The sequence below is a fragment of the Anolis sagrei genome, chromosome 5 (assembly GCF_037176765.1).
Source record: "Anolis sagrei isolate rAnoSag1 chromosome 5, rAnoSag1.mat, whole genome shotgun sequence".
Classification (NCBI taxonomy): domain Eukaryota; kingdom Metazoa; phylum Chordata; class Lepidosauria; order Squamata; family Dactyloidae; genus Anolis; species Anolis sagrei.
Window position 1 is genome coordinate 98,080,403 of NC_090025.1, and position 24,488 is coordinate 98,104,890.

The following is a 24,488-nucleotide window of genomic DNA, read 5'->3' on the forward strand; positions in this document are numbered from 1 at the left end:
GGGTGAATCTGAGATCTCTCTCTCTCTCCTATTCTCTCCCTCCCCCCTTCTCTCTCTCTCTCTCTCTGTGGAATTTCCAGAGAATCTAAATATTCATTTCTCAGAAAAATGCAGGAATTCTCCTCTTGACATCTGCAATTATGCACGTTTTTTTTTTAAATCCAAAGAATAACATTGCTTCAGAAAATCTTTCAAATATAGGTAAAGGATAGGACCAATGTCAACATGGACCATTGGAGCATTTCCAGACAGCTGATTTGAGGGGGGCGAGGGCGGAATTAGTGTACTTATCAGATGGTAGTTTCTAAAGCTATAAATAAAGAGTTTCATTTTGTAGCTACAGAGTATTGTCAATTACGATTCAAAAATTCAAACATCTTAAATGTAGAGGGGAGCTTGGATATACCTCCATTCCTTCCTGCTTCCATCACAGTCTCCCCTTGTTGACAAGAAAGTTACAAAATAATTAGATCATGTGTATTCGGACATGGTTACAGTTTTTTTTAATCAAACCGGACTGATTGACAACTGGCAAATAGAGGGAGAAAACGTGGAGGCACTGACAGACTTTGTATTTCAAGATGCAAAGTTTACTGCAGATGCAGACTGCAGCCAGGAAATCAGGAGACGCTTACTTCTTGGGAGGAGAGCAATGACCAATCTCGATAAAATAGTGAAGAGTAGAAACATCACACTGGCAACCAAGATCCGCATAGTTAAAGCAATGTTATTCCCCGTAGTAACCTATAGTTGTGAGAGCTGGACCATAAGGAAGACTGAGCGAAGGAATCATTGATATATATTTTCTGTTCGTCGAGGGAGTTCTGTGTGCCATATTTGGTTCAATTCCATCATTGGTGGAGTTCAAAATGCTCTTTGATTGTAGGTGAACTATACATCCCAGTAACTACAACTTGCATATGTCAAGGTCTATTTTCCCCCAAGAGTGCCTCAAGAGCGCCCCTGGGCAAAATCAACTATACTGCAAATGCTTATGGGTTGAGCCGCCCCTGAGTGTTCATGCAGTTACAGTCCAGTTTAGGCTTTTTAAAAATACTGATAGGGATGATAAATATGGAAGTTTAGCAGAAAGACTGTACAGTTTGTTGTTGTTTATTCATTCAGTTGTCTCCGACTCTTCGTGACCTCATGGACCAGCCCACGCCAGAGCTCCCTGTCGGCCGTCACCACCCCCAGCTCCTTCAAGATCAGTCCAGTCACTTCAAGGATCCCATCCATCCATCTTGCCCTTGGTTGGTCCCTCTTCCTTTTACCTTCCACTTTCCCCAGCATCATTGTCTTCTCTAGGCTTTGCTGTCTCCTCATGATGTGGCCAAAGTACTTCAACTTTGTCTCTAATATCCTTCCCTCCAATGAGCAGTTGGGCTTTATTTCCTGGAGGATGGACTGGTTGGATCTTCTCGCAGTCCAAGGCACTCTCAGAACTTTCCTCCAACACCACAGTTCAAAAGCATCGATCTTCCTTCACTCAGCCTTCCCTAAGGTCCAGCTCTCACATCCGTAGGTTACTACAGGGAATACCATGGCTTTGACTATGTGGATCTTTGTTGCCAGTCTGATGTCTCTACTCTTTACTATTTTATCGAGGCTGGACATTGCTCTCCTCCCAAGAAGTAAGTGTCTTCTGATTTCCTGGTCACAGTCTGCATCTGCAGTAATCTTTGCACCTAGAAATACAAAGTCTGTCACGGCCTCCACGGTTTCTCCCTCTATTTTCCAGTTGTCAATCATTCTTGTTGCCATAATCTTGGTTTTTTTGACGTTTAGCTGCAACCCGGCTTTTGCGCTTTCTTCTTTCACCTTGATTAGAAGGCTCCTCAGCTCCTCCTCGCTTTCGGCCATCAGAGTGGTTGATTGCTAATTTATGTTATTTTGTCTTATTATTGTTGTGTGATACGGGCATTGAATTGTGCCTTGTTTTTGTAAGCCGCCCTGAGTCCGCTTTGGGGTGAGAAGGGCGGGGTAGAAGTAAACCAAATAAATAAATAAACCATCTAAAGACAGTTTGTGGTGGAAACCTCTGAGAACTTCTCTTTAGCCCCCCTGGCTTCCCCTTGGACAAAGGTTGCACGTCCTGTTTTAAAGACAACTATTTACAGGCCTAGCACGCCACAGAACAAGCATTCTGAACTCCACCAATAATGGAATCGAACCAAATATGGCACACAGAACTCCCAGACGAACAGAAAATATATATCAGTGATTGGTTGGGGGGGGGGGCACCAAAAGACTGTTTGCTTACCATTGAAAATTACCTAGGGCCACCTCTGCTCATCAGTTCTGGTCAGGATATGGAATGAGTTGGGAGTCCAACATCAAAAGACACCAAGGGCCATGCGTTGGACGCAGGTGGTGAAGGCAAAAAGCCTTTCTCTCAACTCCATGTCAGTCCCAATGGCCTAAGGAAACTCTTGGCTCTTGGCTCTTTGGAGGCCCTTGAGGGCATTCCTCCCCTCGCCCTCCTCGTGGGTTTGAGGGAAAGGGGAGTGGAGGAGGGCGTGTGTGAGGAGGCGGGGCGAGGGGAGGGGAGACAGGGCGCCAGGGCTGCCAGAGATGGTCTCCTGCCTTAAAAGAAGACGGAGGAGGAGGAGGAAGAAGAAGAAGAAAAGGGGAAAAGGAGCTCTGAGGGGGTTTCTCCGCGCGCGCGCCTTTTCCCTCAGCAGCGGGTGAGTGAGCGTGGCAGCGTTGTCTAGGCTGGGAAAAAGGCCGGGTATCTTGACAGACACACACAGAGAGAGACAGAGAGAGAGAGAAGAGCGAGGCTGGAGGAAGCAGGCGATGGAGAGGCGAAGGAGGCCGAGAGCGCCAAGCCAGGTTGGTGAGAAGGGGGTCTTGGGAATGGTGTTTAGGAATGGTGACCCTCCTTCTATCAATAATAACAATACAAGAGTTGGTGGTGGTGGTGGTGGTGCGGGGGGGGGTTGTCTCAGTGTCTCAGCCCAGCTTGGGGAAGTTACTTTTGTGTTTTGAGCTGCAGCTTCCTTCCCCTCTTTCCCTTCATCTGTGGCTGCCTTATCTGTATCCCAGGATCTGATCCCTGATGATCCCAGTTTATTTATCCAGCTGTGAAGACGCATATAATCCAGTTCCAAGCTAATCATTTGGACTCAGGTCCTGGGATAGAGGGTTCAGTCTCCATGCGATTGCCACCTATGGGAGTCACTTGGGTTATTATGTGCCTTCATTTGGTCAAAGTGAAACTGCAAGAGGAGAGCCCTGTCACACTACCTTATATCTCAGGATCTGATCCCGGATTATCTGGCAGTGGAGACTCATATAATCTACTTTAATGCCCGTAATGTGGGATCCGATCCTGGGATAGAAAGACAGTGTAGAAGGGATCTGATTATCTGGCAGTGGAGACTCGTATTACCCGGTTTAAAGCCCATAATGTGGGATCCGATCCTGGGATAGAAGGGATCTGATCCTAGATTATCTAGCAGTGGAGATTCATATAATCCAGTTTAATGCCCATAATGTGGGATCCGATCATGGGATATAGTGTAGAAGAGATTTGATCCCAGATTATCTGGCAGTGGAGACTCATATAATCCATTTTAATGTCCATAATGTGGGATCCAGTCCTGGGATAGAAAGACAATGTAGAAGGGATCTGATTCCAGATTATCTGGCAGTTCAGACTCATATAATCCAGTCTAAAGCCAGAGTGAAAAGAGAGGGGGCCAGGGGACAGTTCCACCTTGTCTCCTGTGCTATGCTAATAATATAATGTAATATATTGTATATACATATAATATTTATAATATTATAATGTAATACAATATAATACTACTACTACTACTACTAATAATAATATGATATTATATTACATGCAATATTACTAATAATATTACAATATAATGGTGTAGTACAATATAGTAATATATAATACTGATATTGTACTATGCTAATTATATATATATATATATATATATATATATATATATATATATATCTTGTAAGCCACTGTGAGTCCCCTTGGGGTGAGAAGGGTGGCATATAAATGTAGTAAATAAATAAATAAAGCCCGTAATGTGGGATCCGATCCTGGGATATAAAGACAGTGTAGAAGGGATCTGATCCCAGAGTATCTGGCAGTGGAGACTCATATAATCCAGTCTGAAGCCAGAGTGAAGAGAGAAGGGGCCAGGGGACAGTTCCACCTTGTCTCCTGTGCTATGCTAATAATATAATATAATTATAATACAATGTAATAATGTGGGATCCGATCCTGGGATATAAGGACAGTGTAGAAGGGATCTGATCCCAGATTATCTGGCAGTGGAGACTCATATAATCCACTTTAATGCCCATAATGTGGGACCCAATCGTGGGATAGAAAGACAGTGTAGAAGGGATCTGATTATCTGGCAGTGGAGATTCATACAATCCAGTTTAAAGCCATAATGTGGGATCCGATCCTGGGATATAAAGACAGTGAAGAAGGGATGTGATCCCAGAGTATCTGGCAGTGGAGAATCATATAATCCAGTTTAAAGCCAGATTGAAGAGACAGGGGGCCAGGGGACAGTTCCACCTTGTCTCATGTGCTATGCTAATAATATATAATAATAATAATAATAATAATAATAATAATATAATGTAATAATGTGGGATCCGATCCTGGGATATAGTGTAGAAGGGATCCAATCCCAGATTATCTGGCAGTGGAGACTCATATAATCCACTTTAATGCCCATAATGTGGGATCTGATCTTGGGATAGAAAGACAGTGTAGAAGGGATCTGATCCCAGATTATCTGGCAGTGGAGCCTCATACAATCCAGTTTAAAGCCCATAATATGGGATCCGATCCTGGGACATAAAAACAGTGTAGAAGGGATCTGATCCCAGATTATCTGGCAGTGGAGAAACATATAATCCAGTTTAGAGCCAGAGTGAAGAGAGAGGGGTTCAGGGGACAGTTCCACCTTGTCTCCCGTGCTATGCTATTTTATATAAATAAAAATGCAATGTTCGTTTGTGGAATTAACATAACTCAAAAACCACTGGACGAATTGACACTAAATTTGGACACAAGACACCTGTCAGGCCAACAAGTGATCATCACTCATCAAAACATTAAAAAACGCAGCAGAAGAAACTTTAAAAAGCCAAAAACCAAAAAATATATTACAACGCATGCGCAAAACCACATTTGTTGAGACCACAAATTCCTCCTATAATGGGATATAAAGTGTAGAAGGGATCTAATCCAAGATTATCTGACTGTGGAGACTCATATAGTCTAGTTCAAAGCCCATTCATGATGTGGGATCCAATCCTGGGATGTAAGGACAGTGTCTCTCTTCCCCTAGGTCTCATTGTGCAGTTTTCTCAGTGCAGTCTCTTATTCTTATGCTAATCATTGGATGCTACAGTAAAAAAAAATGCCATCACACAATGCAACCTAACTGGAATGATGTCTTGAGCAAACCATTCTGTCCATAATTCGCATGGCTACTGAACCAGAAGACCTGTGTCCATTTCTCAAAGGAAAGGGGGAAAAGTTACATTAACTTGGATGTCCCCTCTGAGCCTGATGATCCAGTTGGATCTACATTGCCCTATATCCCAGGAACTGGTCCCAGACTCTTATCCCAGATTATCTGGCAGTGTAGACTCTTTCCCCTTTACACTGCTCCTATATCCCAGGATCTGATCCCAGATTATCTTCTTATCCCAAATTGTTTGGCAGTGGAGACTCATATAATCCAGGTTTTTTTTTTTTTGGTCGGCGTCTGCAAGGACATTGCCCAGGGGATGCCTGGATGATTTTGATGTTTTATCATCCTTGTGGGAGGCTTCTCTCATGTCCCCGCACGAGGAGCTGGAGCTGATAGAGGGAGCTCATCCGCCTCTCTCCGGATTCGAACCTGCAACCTGTCAGTCTTCAGTCCTGCCAGCACAGGGGTTTAACCCACTGCGCCACCGGTGGCTCCATATAATCCAGTTTAAAGCAGACGATCTGGGATCAGATTCTGGGATAGAGGGCAGTGGACATCCAGCCTCATATAATCCAATTAAAAGCAAATAATCAAATCAGATTCTGGGATAGAGGGCATCCAGCCTCATATAATCCAATTCAAAGCAAATAATCTGGGATCAGATCCTGGGACAGAGGACTGTGGACATCCAGCCTCATATAATCCAATTCCAAGCAAATAATCTGGGATCAGATTCTGGGATATAGGGCAGGGGATATCCAGCCTCATATAACCTAATTCAAAGCAAATAATCTGGGATCAGATTCTGGGATAGAGGGCAGTGGAGATCCAGCTGCAAAATAAATCTCACATATTTTAGGGTGATTTACCTTCCAAGTGCCAGTCACATCATTGCCAGTCAGGTTTTGTGAGGATCAGTATAATGCTGTTTGCTTGTTGCTTCACTGAAAGCTTTGCCTTTGCATCTGTCCCTGCATTTTACTTTAGTCCCTGTTTTCAAAACAAAGACACAAATCTAGACCAAGCCACTCTTTCTTTGTTAGGGATCAGAAAGTTGCTTAAAGCTGAATCTACAGAACATAACAATGCAGTTTTGGAATGCAGATTGACTGCATTGAACTGGATTATTTGAGGCTACGCTGTCACATAATGCAATTCAATGCATTCCATCTGCATTCTGAAACTGCATCATATGGCAGTGTAGATCCAGCCAAAATTGTTAAATTATCCCCTGCATTTCCCCCTCTTATTGTGCCAGAAACCAGTATCATCTTTATGTTTCTGGTCTACAATGCTTTCTTTTCTGGAATCTCTCCAGAGAGTCAAAGCTGTTGGCTTAGGGATCAAAACTATTCCATGAGCCATCTCTGTGAGCAGCACAGATTTAAATATATTTTCAACAGGGAAGAGTATATCAGGTATCTTACTTTTTTGTAGTTTGAATATTATCAACAATGCGATTTGAAGATTAGATATTAGGGAATTGTCCATGATGCAGCCGAATATTATTATCTGGGAAATCAAGTTGAGGATAGGTTATTAAATTTTGGAAATAATAATGACCATGAACAACTTTTTGATATGTTTGAAAAAAATATGCATTGTGTAATCTGCACATCCAAATGGTAGACTATTGATAAATGCCTTATGGAAAGCACAAGAAGACTCCACTGGAATCAGGCAATGTGTAGAATAGTAGTGGCGTCTACAAAAAGAAAATTAGTGTATTGTCAAAGGTTTTCATGGCCGGAATCACTGGGTTGTTGTAGGTTTTTTCGGGCTATATGGGCATGTTCTAGAGGCATTTTCTCCTGACGTTTCCCCTGCATCTATTCCAAACATCCTCAGAGGTAGTGAGGATGCTTCACTATCTCTGAGGATGCTTGCCATAGATGCAGGCGAAACATCAGGAGAAAATGCCTCTACAACATGGCCATATAGCCCGAAAAAACCTACAACAACCCAAAAAATTAGTGTCTTTGGATCAAGTGTAAATTTGACATGCATATATGTTCATACTTTAAAAATGCATTGGTATTGATACATTTATCTTCATGAACTCTTATAAAGTATGATATTATCTGCTATTATATATGGTTATTTATCATGTCAGAAGTGAATTGAGGGTCCAGTTATAATGTATTTAAGAACACTAACAAAGATTTTTTATAATAATTTTATTGAAAAGATTTACGATTACATAAAAGAAAACAAAAAAAGGGGGTATATGAGGAGTGATGATAATGGAGGGGTAAAAAGAAGGTAAGGTGTGGCGGAGAGGTCAAGGGGATGGGAAGAGGAACTGGTATAGGGGGGTGGGGGTGGGAGGAAAGGCAGCGGGGGATTTTAACTTCCCATCTTCTCAGTTCCGGGTTGTCTTCTTGTTTTCATGTTTCTTCTATTCTATATCCTCGTCTTCAAAAGTTACCAAGAAGGAACTCTTCTCCCCATATTGTTTACATCCAAATTTCCATTTTTGCTTCTTCCATAAATCTTGTTAATGAGCTCCAATCTATTTCTGTGTCAAGCTGTCTATATTTCTGATTTCTAGCATTTTGATTAACCATTCTTTTAAGCTAGGTATTTCTTTTCCCCTCCATTGACAATTCTAGCAGCCGATGTTAAATAATAATAATAATAATAATAATAATAAACTTTATTTATACCCCGCCACCTTCTCCCCCAACGGGGACTCGGAGCGGCTTACATGGGGCCAAGCCCAAACAACAGATTACAATACATTTTTTTTTACAAAATCACAATAAAATAAACAACATAACATTAAAGTATAAAATAACTAAATAGTACCTCTTTGTTTCTGTCTCCATGGATTTCCATGGAACACTAACAAAGTTAAAAACCTGGCATTATGCTAAATATCCTTTGACCAAAAGCTGGCCACTTGGAGTTCCTCTGGTGTCGCTGTGAGAAGGTCCTTCATTGTGCATGTGACAGGGCTCAGGTCATATTGTAGCAGATGGCCTGTGGTTTGCTCTTCTCCACACTCGCATGTTGTGGACTCCACTTTGTAGCCCTATTTCTTAAGGTTAACTCTGCATCTCGTGGTGCCACAACACAACCTGCTCACTGCCTTCCAGGTCGCCCAATCTTCTGTGTGTCCAGGGGGGAGTCTCTAATCTGGTACCAACCACTAATTGAGGTGGCTGATGCCAAAAGCGACTTGCAACATTAAATATTGTAAAATGCTGGTATATGCTATGTTGCAATTTAGGCGGATGTCTGTGTTGAAATTATCCTCACCAGGTTTCCTTCATTATTTCGCATGACCAGCAATTTTTATTGCAATGCAATCTTAACAATTGTAGCTTTAGGGAAGATGTAGTGTATGCATACATATGTAAATACATTGCATATTGATATGGATGCACATATTTTCCTCTGTTTCAATGAAGTCTCTGTTGAAAAATGGTAAAATTCAAGTGAATTGTATTTGGGAATATTGTATATTTGTTAGCCATTACCTACATTTGTTCCTTTGATATCAACCCATGCCCAAATGTAGGTAATGGCTAACAAATACAATTCACTTCAATTTTACCATTTTTTAACTTCATTGAAGGAGAAAAAAAAGTGCATCTATATCAATATGCAATGTGTTTACATATGTATGCATACACTACATCTTCCCTAAAACTACAATTGTATATTCTGGTTGGGACACAGCCACTGAATTTAGCCAAAGATGTTGAAAGATGTTGAGGATTTGAACAAGAAGACATAGTATTTTATAATGTTTATTATTCATTGTTTTTATGGTTTTAAAATGTATTGTGATGTTTCTTTGATTTTTACCGATGTATTATTTTTATATATGGCATCTAATTGTTGCCGACTTGTACGCCGCCCTGAGTCGCCTTCGGGCTGATATGGGCGGGATACAATTGTCGCAAATAAATAAATAATCTTATAGTTATTACTGAGAGATTACTGAGCGATCTCATAATTATGACTGACATCCTAAGGTAAGACTATTTATTTAAATTCGGTTTTTAAATACCGTATATACTCGAGGATAAGCCGACCCGAATATAAGCCGAGGCACTTAATTTTACCACAAAAAACTGCGAAACCGTATTGACTCGAATATAAGCCGAGGGTGGGAAATGCAACAGATACTAGTAAATTTCAAAATGAAAATAGATACCAATAAAATTACATTAATTGAGGCATCAGGAGGTTAAATGTTTTCGAATATTTACATAAAACTGTAATTTAAGATAAGACTGTTCAACTCTGATTAAACCATTCTGACCTTCTTCAATGTGAATGTGCTTGCGTACCCTTCCAATAAAAATAGAGTAAAATAATAAATGTAATAATAACAATAATAATAATAATAAATGAGTAAAATAATAAATGTAATAATAACAATAATAAATAGAGTAAAATAATAAATGTAATAATAACAACGACAATAAAGTAAAATAACTGTAATAATAATAATACATTTATTACGTATTTATAAGAGAATAAAATAATAAATAACCTTGACTCAAGTATAAGCCAAGAGGTACTTTTTCAGCCCCCCAAAAGGCCTGAAAAACTAGGCTTATACTCGAGTCAGGCATGTAGCTGGGGGGGGGGGGGGGAGGAGGCTTGGGGGGCTTCAGCCCCCCCCCCGAAATTCTCATGGTGGTTTGCGAAAAGGCCTTACTGGTGCATTATTTAAACTGTTATGTTTATTCATATCATGATCTGATCACCATACTCAATATATCCCATATGCATGGGGGTATTGGGGTAATGATACAAAAGGTTTGCTAGGGTAGACCCTCTTTCACTCAGACTCAGCCCCCTCCCGAAACTCAGCCCCCCCGAAACCCCCCCTGAAAAAAACTCAGCCCCCCCCCCCCCCGAATCGAAATCCTGGCTACGGGCCTGACTCGAGTATATACAGTAGTAAAGAAATGTTATCCTTTTTTAAAACAAAAAAAATGTAACTTACTCATGTACATCTAGTGCCTATGCCTGTATTTATGGTTTACGTATATTATAGGAGGAACTTATGGTCTCAACAAAGAGTCACTTGCTTTTGTTCCAGTATAATACCATAACCTTTCCAAGACATTTGATATCTGTCAGTTTTGAGAAGTAACTTATCATGCACATAATAGTTTTGTTCAACAATTTCTGTATTGCAATTCACCTTCAATTCCCAGGGATTGGGTAAAATGTTAAAATAAATAATGGTCATGGAAGTTATGGAAATAATTATTTGCTCGGGATATTATTCTAATTTGCATTGTGTAATGGCATTTTTGCTATAGTGTTCTCAAGTTCCTCCAGAATATAAGTCAAACAGAAGATATCAAAGCAAGTTATTGTACAAAAGGGAGCCTATTTATATCAGAATAGAGAATCACCAGTGTCAGTGTCTTTCAGATTATAGGCTGCCTCGGCAGTAACTGTTGATCTTACATTTATATGCTTCCTTGTGTGTTGTAAGCATTATATAAATAATATTTAATCATCCGGAATATAATTCATCTGATGAGGACATGAGTGAAATTAGCTCATGCCAGGATTTGATTCCTGCCAAATCACATTCTGACAATGTTTAACAGAAGGTTAGATTTAGTACAGAACTCGAGTGTCAGGCTGGTTTCATGAGATTAGCTTTCCTTAAGGTTTCATTCTCTATTATTCTGGCATATAAAGCATTTCCAAAATGTCAGAATTTCTAATGTAGAAATGAAAAAATGCTTGGAGTTAAAACTAAAATGGACTCTTCCTATACTGAAAAAAGGTGATATGTATACAAATTAGACCGCTTGGTATCTCTTCAGACTTGTTTCGGCATTATTGCTGCATTAATGATGTATGGCAATTTAAATTTATGTATTACAGTACCAATCCCTAGTTAGCGAGTCCTCCCCTTCTTTCATCTTTTTCTTATGGGGGAAACAATGAAGAGGTTATGTAATGCTTGGCAACTTTTGAACTCCTGGTATTAAAATACAGGGAGGTAGATTTACCATATATTCCGGCATATAAGATGACTGGGCGTATAAGACGACCCCAAACTTTTCCAGTTAAAATATAGAGTTTGGAATATATTTGTCGTATAAGACTACCCCTCTTCCAATGCACACCAAATAAAATTTTTAAAAGCATCAGATTTGATTTCAGTATGGTAATTTTCCTATGACTGTACCTCCTTCTCTGCCTCTCAGATCTCGCACATGCGCACCTGCACCACTTCATTGCATTCTTCAGGAACGAGATCTGAGAGGCAGAGGAGGAGGTATGGCAATAGGATACAAGGGTGGGCCAGACAGGTAAAAGACGTGTGTTTGTCTGTGCCCAGAGCCACTCTATCTCTTTTTTTCATACCCCAAGCACCCCGGACGCCTGCAGCTTGCTCCGCCCTTCACGTACACCTTCCCAGTGAGGTGCCCCTTCAACTCACCATTGGGACTGCATTAAGTCCACGAATCCTGATGGATGGATTTTCTTCTACCGTACTTGTACAGTGTCGCCCTTAATGCTTTCATATAGTCACTGCATATGGCAGGGACACGGCCATTGCCATTTTTGAGCTTCCCCCACAATATGTGGCAACCACAGATTCTCAAGTCCGATTGGAAGTTTCAGCACCCGCTCTATGAGACGACTCCGGTGTATAAGACGACTTCGGTGTATAAGACTATTCCCGCGTATAAGACGATCCCGCATATAAAATGACCCCGCGTATAAAACGACCCTGCGTATAACATGACCCCGCGTATAAGACGACCCCGCGTATAAGACGACCCCTGACTTTCGAGAATATTTTATTGGGTTAAAAAGTAGTTTTATACACCAGAATATATGGTAGTTTAGACATTTCAAATGCTTTCTAAACAATCAAAAAATAATGCACTAGAACACTTGGATGAGACATTTTTGGAGGATAGATGTCAAGGATTAAAGATCTGTTGATGTTTGTTCATTTCTATTGGTAGAGTAAGGCAGTGCATTGTGGAGGACGTCCTCATGACAGTAGGAGGGACTGAGGTTGCATAGGATCAAAGACTGAAGACAGAAGGACGGAGCAGATGTATGCCTCAAGTTTGTAAAAGGGGTTTACAGATTTGAAGCATAAGCAGAGTAGGATCTACCTACAAGTCTCTTGGAAATAGTTAGATTGGGATCAACAAATCGGCAAGGATTTCTGTCTTCCAGTTGTTAAAATGTTTCCCAACCCAACAATACATTTTGAAACAAAGAAATCTTGAGTGTCCATGAATATTTTTTCTGTTAGGGGAGTATGGGTAGCAGCCCATATTCCTCTCACAGAAAAATCATTCATGAATGTGTCAGTTCTGGTACTCAGAACAAACTCTTTAAGAGTAAAATTCTTTGATTAGAGGTGTACCTGTTGCACTAACCTCCAGTTTATGGGAGTTCGGATTAAAAATAAATTAGATTCTTTACAATTGAAGTCTGCCCAAACTTGTTTTAAAGTCCAAAGAGTCTGGGATTATGGGGAACTGTGGAATGAAAATGGATCAGAAGACTGGTAGGGCAGCAAAGAGGGAAGTGGAGGTGCAGTTCCAAAAACCCACAATTGTTTGGATATTTCCTTTATTCAAAAATTTCATTTTTCCATTTGTGTGGTCAAATAATTTCAATGTGAAGTTAGCTGTAGATAAAATAGCTGCCTTAAATTTTTATTACCACAAAAATTTTACAATTAACAATGAGAAAGATGGAGTACCCTCCCTCCAATCAAGTGACTGGCACTGTTTTAGTGCCCTTCTAGACAGCCCCTATATCCCAGGATCTGATCCCAGGTTTTCTGTTTATCCCAGATTATCTGGCAGTGGGGACTCACATAATCCAGTTTCATGCAGAAAACCTGAGATCAGATCCTGGGATATAGGGCCTGTCTGGAAGGGCCCTAAGGTTCAGATGCAAAGGCTTGTTTTGGATCCCCATCAGTGGAGTGAGCCAATGGTCTGTAAATTGAAAGGGGACAAGCCAAGCCTCCATGCAACATCTTTCTTATCTCTCTCTCAAATATATTAGTCTACAGATGGAATTTTCCAGTGGCTGACTTTTTATCAAACTGTAGTTTCCACATAATGAAGAAAGTTCTACCCACTTCAATAGCTGATGATGATTTCTGTGTTCTGTGTACTAAACTGCTGCTTAACAAAACTTAGCAACTTTTATGGGGCTCCAAGTGCTCTCACGTCCAAGTACAAATTAGAACTTCAACTTCTTCACCAATATGGAAGAATAATTTGTTGCCAGACAGGGGACTACACTGACCACTTAAAAAAGGATGCATCCAGCAGTGGAGGAAGTAATTTCAATGTGGATGTGATTATACATGGAGCCCTGAAGCCAGGTTGAATGCTGGGTGGTGCTTAGATGCACTGGGGAGGTTGGCTCTGACCCAGTTCCATTATCCACAGCTTCATGGCTATGAAAGAATTGAGGTTCCCCCCAATGCAGATAATCCAAAATATCAAGGCAAATAATCCACATTATCTGCTTTGAACGTGATTATCTGAGTCTACACTGCCAAATAATCCAGTTCAGAGCAGATAATCTGGATTTTATACAGCTGTATAGAAGGGGGCCTCAAAATATTTTCAACTTTGCTTATCCCTGATTATAGCTTTTAATGCAGCAGAAGAGAAAGAAAAAGGGGGAAGGAAGGAAAGAGATAGAGAAGGAAGGAAGAAGAGAAGGAAAAACGAGAAGGAAGGAAGGAAAGAGGGAGTGAAGGAAGGAGGGAAAGAAGGAGAGAAAGAGGGAAGGTTGGCCACAGTAACGCATGGTGGGTACTAGGGCTGGGCGGTTTCGTTTCGTAATTTCGTAATTCGTTAAAAATTCGTTATTTTTTTTTATAATGAAGCGATTTTGAACCATTCAGGAGCATCTGAAAAACGAAACGAATTTTTCAATTCGTTTCGTAATTGCTTCGTATTAGTTTCGTATTCATTTCGAAATCGTTTCGAAATCGTTTCGTTATTATTTCCGCATGTCTGGGGCAAGTTTTACAGCTGTTGTTTGTTTAATTAGTGAAAAAAAAATATAAATATCACACCAACAGTCAACAACAGAGGGAGAGGGAAGCTTCAAAAGTTCCCCCTGTCCCATATGGAGGTTTTTTAGCGTATTGCGCGATCGCGTCCGCCATTAACGAATCGATTCGTATTCGTTTTGAAATCATTTCGTAATTTACGAAATTTCGTAAATATCGAACTTTTTTAAAGAAAATTTCGGAATTCATTTAAATATCGAAACGCAAAAAACCCCCAAAAACGAATCGAGTTTAGAAACAAATTTTTCCGTGGTTGCCCAGCCCTAGTGGGTACAGCTAGTAATAATAATAATACACTTTATTTAAACCCACCACCATCTCCCCAAAGGGAACTCGGGACGGTTAACATGAGGCCAAGCCCAAAATAATACAGCATAATAAACACACAGTAACAAAATAACATAATAACAAAATATGAAATAACAAAATCAACAATATAAAACAGCATAATAAAACCAGACACAAAGGGTAGGCCAAATAAAGTGAACAGTTAAATGTGGATTTTATACAGTCGTGTGGAAGGGGCCTTGGTGATATTTGGCCACTGTCCAACAAATTTTAACAGATATACAACTGGATGCATTCACAGTTTGATTTCAGTTTATTGCAGGCATTCTTATTCCTCCTTGCAAACATGAATACAAGTCACTCAGGGAGTTTTCCTCCTTAAGCATATGTGTTCAGTCATGCATCTTACAAATTTGGTGATGCTGATAAACGTTATAATCATTTAAACATGTTCCATGCATAGCTATTGTTATAAACATGACTATGTTCCTAAAGTTCAAAAAGGAATTCATAATAATGCTATAGTTGAAGAATGTATGGGATGGGAAGGGGAAGGGAGAAAACGTAAACGATTCTTTACTTGCAGCTTAAATGTCCTAAGGGATTTGGTTCTCCTTTCAGCTTGCTTGTTTAACTTCGATCGACAGTAATGGCAAATATAATGCAGTCAAATTTTGATGGATTGGCTTGTAAGTGCATGTTTCGGTGCTATACACAGTTTCAACTTAAAATTATAATTTATGGTAAAAGGTTTATTCCTTTACATTTTCAACTTCTACTGTTATGGCTTTAAGTTATTTTGCACCCTGCCAATTCTGCTAGTATTTATGCACAGCACAGGAGCCAACATGGTATACTGGTTTGAGCATTGGACAAAGGCTTTGGAGACCATGGTTGGAATTCCCACTCGGTCATGGAAACCTGTTGGGTCCCCTTGGGAAAGCCACACTCTCTTATCCTCAGAGGAGGCAAAGGCAACCCCCCTCTGAACAAGTCATGCCAAAAAAAAAAACCCATGATAGGTTCACCTTAGGATTGCCATAAGTCTGAAACAACTTGATGGTCACAACAACAACAGTGAACTCAGACCTCGTGGCCTTCTTCAAGCACAGGTGATATGCAGAATGTGATTGTCCAGATGAAACATATATCTCGTTAGTGTGTTGATCTTTCGGGATCAACATTTCTAGATTTGCTTTTTCAGAACAGAACAGTGTAAATGTTGTGTTGCCATAAGTTGGATTTGTGTTTGCCATTACTTTTGAACTGGGGCTGGAGGTTTAGCACAGCTGGTAAATCATCAGAAATTATAAGACCAATCAATCCATCTAAAACACAGACATGCGCCTTTCACCTTAAGAACAGACAAGCATCCCGAGCTCTGAGGATTACCTGGGAAGGAATCCCACTGGAGCATTGCAACACACCCAAATACCTGGGAGTCACTTTGGACTGTGCTCTGACCTACAAGAATCACTGCCTGAACATCAAGCAAAAAGTGGGCGCTAGAAACAACATCATATGAAAGCTGACTGGCACAACCTAGGGATCACAAGCAGACACAGTGAAGACATCTGCCCTTGCGCTATGCTACTCTGCTGCTGAGTATGCATGCCCGGTGTGAAACACATCTCACCACACTAAAACAGTAGATGTGGCTCTTAATGAGACATGCCACATTATCACAGGGTGTATGCGCCCTACACCACTGGAGAAATTACACTGCTTAGCCGATATTGCACCACCTGACATCCGCCGTGAAGTAGCAGCCAATAGTGAAAGGACCAAGGCAGTGACATCTCTAGCTCATCTCCTGTTTGGGTATCAGCCAGCACGTCAACGACTTAAATCAAGACATAGTTTTCTTAGATCTACAGAGACACTCGCTGGAACACCTCAGCAAGCAAGAGTCCAAAAGTGGCAGGCCCAAACCCAGCACCTCAATCCATGGGTGATACCAGATGAGAGACTCCCCCCTGGGCACACAGAAGACTGGGTGACTTGGAAGGTGCTGAACAGACTGCGCTTTGGCACCACGAGATGCAGAGCCAATCTTAAGAAATGGGGCTGAACAGACTGCGCTTTGGCACCACGAGATGCAGAGCCAATCTTAAGAAGTGGAATCCATGGCATGTGAGTGGGGAGAAGAACAAACCACTGACCACCTGCTGCAATGCAACCTGCGCCCTGCCACATGCACAATGGAGGACCTTCTTGCGGCATCACCAGAGGCACTCCAAGTGGCCAGATACTGGTCAAAGGACATTTAACCAACTACCAAGTTTGCAAAATCTGTGTTTTTTTTTAAATCTGTGTGTTTGTTTTGTTCTGTTAGAAATGTAATACAATGGTATGGTTGATGATGACATGACAAATAAATAAATCAACCAAAAGGTTGCAAGTTCGAAGCCCCGGGGTTGGCGTGAGCGGTCAACTGTCAGCCCAAGCTCATTGTTTACTTAAGCAATTTGAAAACAGCTTTAGCTGTGATTAGAGAAATTAGGTACGGGGGGGGGGGGGGGAGGTGTTTTACGACGCCATAAAGAAGGAAGATCAGAGAATGCTGGGCGACCAAAAGGAAGGAGGAAGTCGTGATGGCTCTTCGTCATAGAGGATGGAGCAACATCACCCCCTAGACTCAAGCCCAACCTTCCATGGCACCTCTTTCTATTCTGTCTGTGTATTGTCTATACAAAGCGGCATTGAATTTTTGCTGTGTATGTGCCCGGAGTCGCCTTTGGGGTGAGAAGGGTGAAATATAAATAAAGTGTTATTATTATTATTAACTGTGGTGTTGGAGGAAAGTTCTGAGAATGCCTTGGACCGCAAGAAAATCCAACCAGTCCATACTTCAGGAAATAAAGCCCGACTGCTCAACAGAATTTAAAGAAAACTGGTACAAGTTCTTCTATAGATGGTACCTAACACCAGAACAAATATCAAGATTCAACAAAAGAAGAACTGATGGGAAATGTGGAAAACATACAGGTGACTTCATCCACATGTGGTGGAAATGTAGAAAAATTAAAACCTTCTGGTATCAGATTTACAAAAAAATTTAGAACAAATCCTGCAAATAAAATTTGATTTCAAACCTGAGTACTTTTGATTAGGCATCACCAATTTTGACATGGACAATAATACAAACAAGATCAGCTGCCAGAATAAAGCTATCCCAAGTTTGGAAATCTCTAGAAATCCCAACATCAGAACAATGGATTTTAAAATCTCTAGATATCATGAATATGGACATACTTACCCAAAAAATATCTTCAAGAACTACTAAAAACATCACAATGAATTGGGACAAATCTAGAGATGGAAAAATGTGGAATCCCCAAGACATAACAGAAGGGATGAACAACCGGACAACAGAACGAAGACTTAAGGACAAGAAATAGGAAAGGACACACAGTCTACAGATAAAGAAGGAAAGTTGCTACCCTGGAGGTTCTGGAAGCATACCACCCCCCACATCTTTCCCCCTGCTCTTTTCTTTTTTCCTTTCCTTTCTTTTCTCTCCTTTTTTTCTTTCTCTCCCCGCCACTCTCCCCTCCCACTCCTCACTTTCCACTTTCTATAACACATTGTTCCCACTCTTTCCTTGTAACTACGTAATTTTTACTTTTATTTTTATAGTTTAAAAAATTCAATAAAAATAATTTTTAAAAAAGGAAATAAAGCCCAACTGCTCATTGGAAGGAAGAATATTAGAAGCAAAGATGAAGTACTTTGGCCACATCATGAGAAGACAGGAACACTTAGTGAAGACAATAATGCTTGGGAAAATCAAAGGAAAAATGAAGAGGGGCCGACCAAAGGCAAGATGGATGGATGGTATCCTTGAAGTGACTGACTTGACCTTGAAACAGCTGGGAGTGGTGACTGTCGACAGGGAGCTCTGGCGTGGGCTGGTCCATGAGGTCACGAAGAGTTGGAAGCAACTGCACGAATGAACAACAATTACTTTGAAATGACTTTTAAGCATATAACAATTGATGTCACACTTCGTAGTCCTGTATGTTTGGCAATTATGTTGTCACATACATTTTGGAATGTTGTTGATTAGAAGGTAGGAATACTTAACATAGATTTTTCAGACTGTAGAAGCAATAATCCCAAATTCTGAAAACTTGAAGAATGTTCGGAAACTCCAACTAGTCCAACGAGCGGCAGCTAGACTGCTTACTGGAGCGACATACAGGGAACACACTACCCCCCTGTTATGTCAGCTCCACTGGCTGCCGATTCAGTTCCGAGCACAATTCAAGGTGCTGGTTTTGACCTACAAAACCTTTTACGGTTCCGGTCCAGCGTATCTGTCCGAACGTATCTCCCTCTACGTCCCATCTCGGAATCTGAGATCATCTGGGGAGGCCCTGCTCACGACCCCACCGCTATCACAAGTGAGGCTGGTGGGGACGAGGAGCAGGGCCTTCTCAGTGGTGGCCCCTCATCTGTGGAACTCACTCCCGGGGGAAATCAGGGCTTCAACTTCCCTCCTTGCCTTCATATATTCCAGTTCAAAGCAGATAATCTGGGATTTTATTCAGCTGTGTGGAAGTGGTCTAGGATTGCAGTTATGGAGGGTATGATACATTGTACATAATCTACCGTAATATTGTTAAATTTTTTTGTTTGTAGAGATGAAAAAAAGGCTTATGAGGTTTCCCACCTTTTGATAAAACAATTTCCCTGGCCTTGGGCAGCATGCACCTTGAATTGAGCGAGTGGCACTGTTTGTTGTTCTACTTCAGCAGAAAAATGTGTTTGCATGGCTGGCCTTGAACAATTGTGGTTGCTGTCTGCATCAAGAAGTGACTGGAATTGTGCAAGCAATGGGCTGATAAAAAGGCATTTCATAATAGGTGGCAAGTGATCTCTCAGGTAAGGGAATAAGAGTAGCATTCATAAGAGTGAGGTGAAAAGGTCCCATTTTGGTTGTAGAGACATTTAATATTGTAGAGACGCTTAATATTCATTTGCTGTAGTTCAGAGATTGTTATGCACAGGAATCATGCAAGAAAACCACTGCACTGTGTGACTAAATAGCCACACAAGTGATTTAGAAATAGGCAGGTTGAAACCTGTCCAATCTACCAGTAACTCAGGAGATGCATGGTGGATGAAATTATTCAGACTTTTTAAATTTTTAATTTTTTAATTTTTAATTTTTTACTAGCTGTCCTCTGCCACATGTTGCTGTGGCCCAGTCTGTTGATCTGGAAAATAAAGTAACGAGAAAGTGTTGATTTCTAATATATGTCATGTCTTTATGCTTGTGCGTAAACAGTATTTCTTGCTGTTTCTTTGTCAGTGTTGATATGGAGAGCGTCTGGTTTGCCCACCCTGGAACATGCAACATATCATTGTCCTTCTTTAAGGGTCCCTTTCAAATCTATGATACTATATCTCTCTCTGTGTGAATCAAATCTATCTATCTATCTATCTCTATCAATCTATCTATCTATCTATCTATGGCTGGATGGCTCTTTGTCAGGAGGACTTTGATTACGTTTTCTTGCCCTGGTGCAGGGAGTTGGATTGGATGGCCTTAAGTATTTTCTGTTGGTTGTGGGTGTTCTGTGTAGGAAGTTTGCCCCGATTCTGTTGTCCGTGGGGTTCAGAATGCTCTTTGATTGTAGGTGAACTGTGAATCTCAGTGACTACAATTCCCAAATGTCAAGATCTATTTCCCCCAAACTCCATCTGTGTTCATATTTGGGCGTATTGAGTGGTTGTGCCAAGTTTGGTCTAGATCCATCATTGTTTGAGTCCACAGTGCTCTCTGGATGTAGGTGAAGTACAACTCCCAAACTCAAGGTCAATGCCTACCAAACCCTTCCAGTATTTTCTGTTGGTCATGGAAGTTCTGTGTGCCAAGTTTGGTTCAATTCCATCATTGATTGAGTTCAGATTGCTCTTGTAGGTGAACTATAAATCCCAGCAACTACAACTCTCAAATGACAAAATCATAATTTTTTGAGTGATGGTCACTCCTTGTGTTGTGAGACATTTTGTTGCCAAATTTGGTGTGATTTCATTCATTGGTTCTTTTGTTTTTAAGGTACTCATTATGCACAGAGCATTTAGATAGATAGATAGATAGATAGATAGATAGATAGATAGATGATAGATAGATTTTAGTATTTATTGGGTCACCTGCTATGTGGGAAAAACAGCAACAACCCCTTCCCCCAACGTATCAATTATTTTATATTGTTATGTATACTTTTCATGGGATATGAGAAATTATCTAATTGCTTCAACGTTTTGCGATGGTTTAATAACTTTACTGAAATGATTTATTATTTACTAGCTATCCCCTGCAATACGTTGCTGGGCCCAGTCTGTGTATATGTGTTTTGTGTGTGTATATGTGTGCTAGTGTATACATGTGTAGTTTTGCGCATGTGTTGTAATGTAATTTTTGGTTTTTTTGCTTTTTAAGTTTCTTCTGCTGTGTTTTTCAGTGTTTTTATGAGTGATGAACACTCATTGACCTGATAGGTGTATTGTGTCCAAATTTGGTGTCAATTCGTCCGGTGGTTTTTGAGTTATATTAATCCCACAATTTATTACGCCTTTTGATAAATCCACTATATTTATTTCATACTAGCCATCCCCTGCCACGCATTGCTGTGGCTCAATCTGGTGATCTGGAAAATAAAGTAATGGTTTCTCATATATGTAATTCCTTTATTCTTGTGGGCAAACAGTATTCCTTGTTGTTTCTATGTCAGTGTTGATGTGATTGTCTGGTTTGCGTAATCTGGAACATGCGACATATAATTGTCCTGCTTTAGGGGACCCTTTCAAATCTATAATACTATATTTCTGTGTGCGTGAATTATATTGATCTATCTATATCTATGGCTGGATGGCTCTTTGTCAGGAGGGCTTTGATTATGTTTCTTGCCCTGGTGAAGGTAGTTGGACTGCATGGCCTTAAGTATGGTGGTTCTGTGTGGGAAGTTTGCCCCAGTTCTCTCATTGGTGGGATTCAGAATGCTCTTTGATTGTAGGTGAACTATAAATCCTAGTAACTACAACTCCCAAATGTCAAGGTCAGTTTCCCCTAAACTCCATCTGTGTATTTGGGTATATGGAATATTCACGCCAAGTGTGATCCAGATCCATCATTTTTTCAGTCCACAGTGCTCTCTGGATGTAGGTGGACTACAACTCTCAAACTCAAGGTCAATGCCCACCAAACCGTTTTAGTGTTTTCTGTTGGTCATGGGAGTTCTGTGTGCCATGTTTGGTTCAATTCCATCATTGGTAGAGTTCAGACTGCTCTTTGACTGTAGGTTAACTATAAATCCCAGCAACTACAATTCCCAAATGACAAAATCAATTTTTTTGAGTGATGGTCACTCCTTAGGTTAGTAGGTGCCTTGTGGCCAAATTTGGTGTCAATTCGCCCAGTGGTTTTAGAGTTATGTTAATCCCACAAACACACATTACATTTTTATTTATATAGATTATTTTAGTCTGTGCAATGTATTCATTTTTCTGGATTGCTGTGAGTTTTCCAGGTTGTAGACCGTTCCAGAAGCATTCTCTCCTGACATTTTGGCCAGATCTATGGCAGGCATCTCCAGAGATTGTAAGGTGCAATGTATTTCTTTTTCTGCTTTTCTTTTAAAAATCATTTTATGGAACAAAATCTTCATAAAATAAACAGTGACTACCAGTCAACTTTGTTAGTGTATGGCACTTTATTTAAACTTTAGGTTGGGAAAGTCACTATTCATTTGGGAGATATGTTTTTGGTGAAGTTGCCATATATGGTGGTAACACCATTGGTATCTCTAAACCCATATTGCTAACCCAGACTCATAATGGGCTTCTTAAAGTTTCAGATAGTTTTCTCAGTCCTACTTGGAGATGCCAAGATTTGTGGATTTCTGACAAGCAAAATTATGTGCTTTACCACTAACCTATGGGCCCTTTTCTGATGCCAGAAGTCATGCCATGATTCCCCTTTCTCTTACTGATTCCTCTTCCAGGCTATTTTCCTGGACAATTCCATTTATGACTTGTGTTTAGAAGCTCTAAGACTCTAATATGGAAAGCAGTCACAGGTCAGAGCAGAACTCTTTAAACCTTGTTCTGTCTTCTTTTTTTTTGCCAGATGTTTTTGGTGTTTCTTAGACATTGAAATGAGGGCTTGTCTTGCAAAATGTACTGCATTTTGTGTCCTGGCTGTGGTTATCCACATTCCAAGGAAGAGATGGAGAATTCCAATGTATTTCCTTTGACCTCTATATGCAGAAATGCTCATTCAACAATAATTTACTTAGAAGAAACAGAAGGGGTTGTATTAAAATAGGAGTCTTCTTATGGTTTCTGGCCCCTTCCACACATCTGTATAAATCCACATTGAACTGGGTTATATGGCAGTGTGGACTCAGATAATCCAGTTCAAAGCAGATATTGTGGATTATCTGTCTTGATATTCTGGGTTATATGGTTGTGTGGAAGGGCGCTCTGTCAATAGAAGTCGCGTCTGGTGGGGACAAGAGACAGGGCCTTTTCTGTGCCCCCCCCCCCCAGCTATGGAATTCCCTCCCGAATGAAATTAGATTTGCCCCCTCCTTCCTGACCTTTAGGAAATTAGTGAAAACCTGGTTGTGGAATGAGGCCTTTGCAGAATGATGGGTGAGACGGGTAACCGACCAAAGTTATTGACCACAATACATGGACTGACTATACGGACTGAGTTGGACATGTTTTCTATCTTGGCAAACGGCTTTTATGTATTTATTTTATATGTATTTTAAAATTTACTGTTGATATATGATATTTTAGATTTTTACTGTTAGCATTGAATTCGTGCTGTCAGCCGGCTGAGTCCCTCTACGGAGGTAGAGAAGATTGAGATATAAAAGTTTTAAATAAATAAATAAATAAATAAATAAGAGTTGGAATAAATCAAAATGCCTCCGAAATAAAATTGATATATCATATTATTATTCTTTAAAAATATTTGAAGTAGTGTGAAAGGTCTCATAATATATGCAAGCCAAGTCTTGCATCTGTATCTGCAGTCCTTTGCATTCAAAGTTCAGAAAATAGTGCTCGGATTAGCTCTTGAAAATATACTTTCTATTTTTCCTCTGCTTTGATTGAACTGTTATTTCTTTACAACACATTTTCTGTAACCGTTTTAAGCACCATTTCTAAGAGCAAGCATATTCTTCATTGTGAGTAAATAAATAAATAGAACATATTGTTTATTCTCATAAATCTTTGCAGTAATACTTAAGGAGCGATACTCATTTATTTGGTTCTTAGATTTCCTTCCATTTAAAAAGGAAATTGTATCCCATACCTGTGGTATAGTTATTCCACAGGTTATCATCCTCAGGAAAAAAAGTTTGTTTCATTAAACATGGGAACTCTTGACATTTGTTGTTGTTGTCATCAGGATTGATTTTTACTTAAATTGCTTAAGACATCACTTCTCTGAGGTATTCCGCTTTTATTGTTTAAATCTCTACTGAGGAGGATTGCGTTTAATCATTTCTCATAGAGGTATATTATAGTTTAATATATCTCAAATATATATTCAGAGATGAAGGCTTCATTAGAACATAGGTATAACAAGCAATTATTCTGAATTATTTTTAGATTCTTTTTCAATTAATCAAAGATGGGATGCTAATTTG

General features: G+C 40.1%; 1 protein-coding gene across 4 annotated transcripts in view; it reads left to right on the forward strand.

Annotated features, from left to right (window-relative positions):
- The first annotated feature begins 2,547 nt into the window (after window positions 1-2,547).
- The window catches only part of MPPED1 (metallophosphoesterase domain containing 1), a 124,477-nt gene continuing 102,536 nt past the window's right edge, over window positions 2,548-24,488 (forward strand). For 2 of the 4 annotated variants that reach the window (XM_060778168.2, XM_060778169.2), the window contains exon 1: window positions 2,548-2,835. The gene's annotated coding sequence lies outside the window, so the exon portion shown is untranslated. The remainder of the gene's footprint in view (window positions 2,836-24,488) is intronic. The other 2 variants (XM_060778170.2, XM_060778171.2) reach the window with 1 other exon arrangement.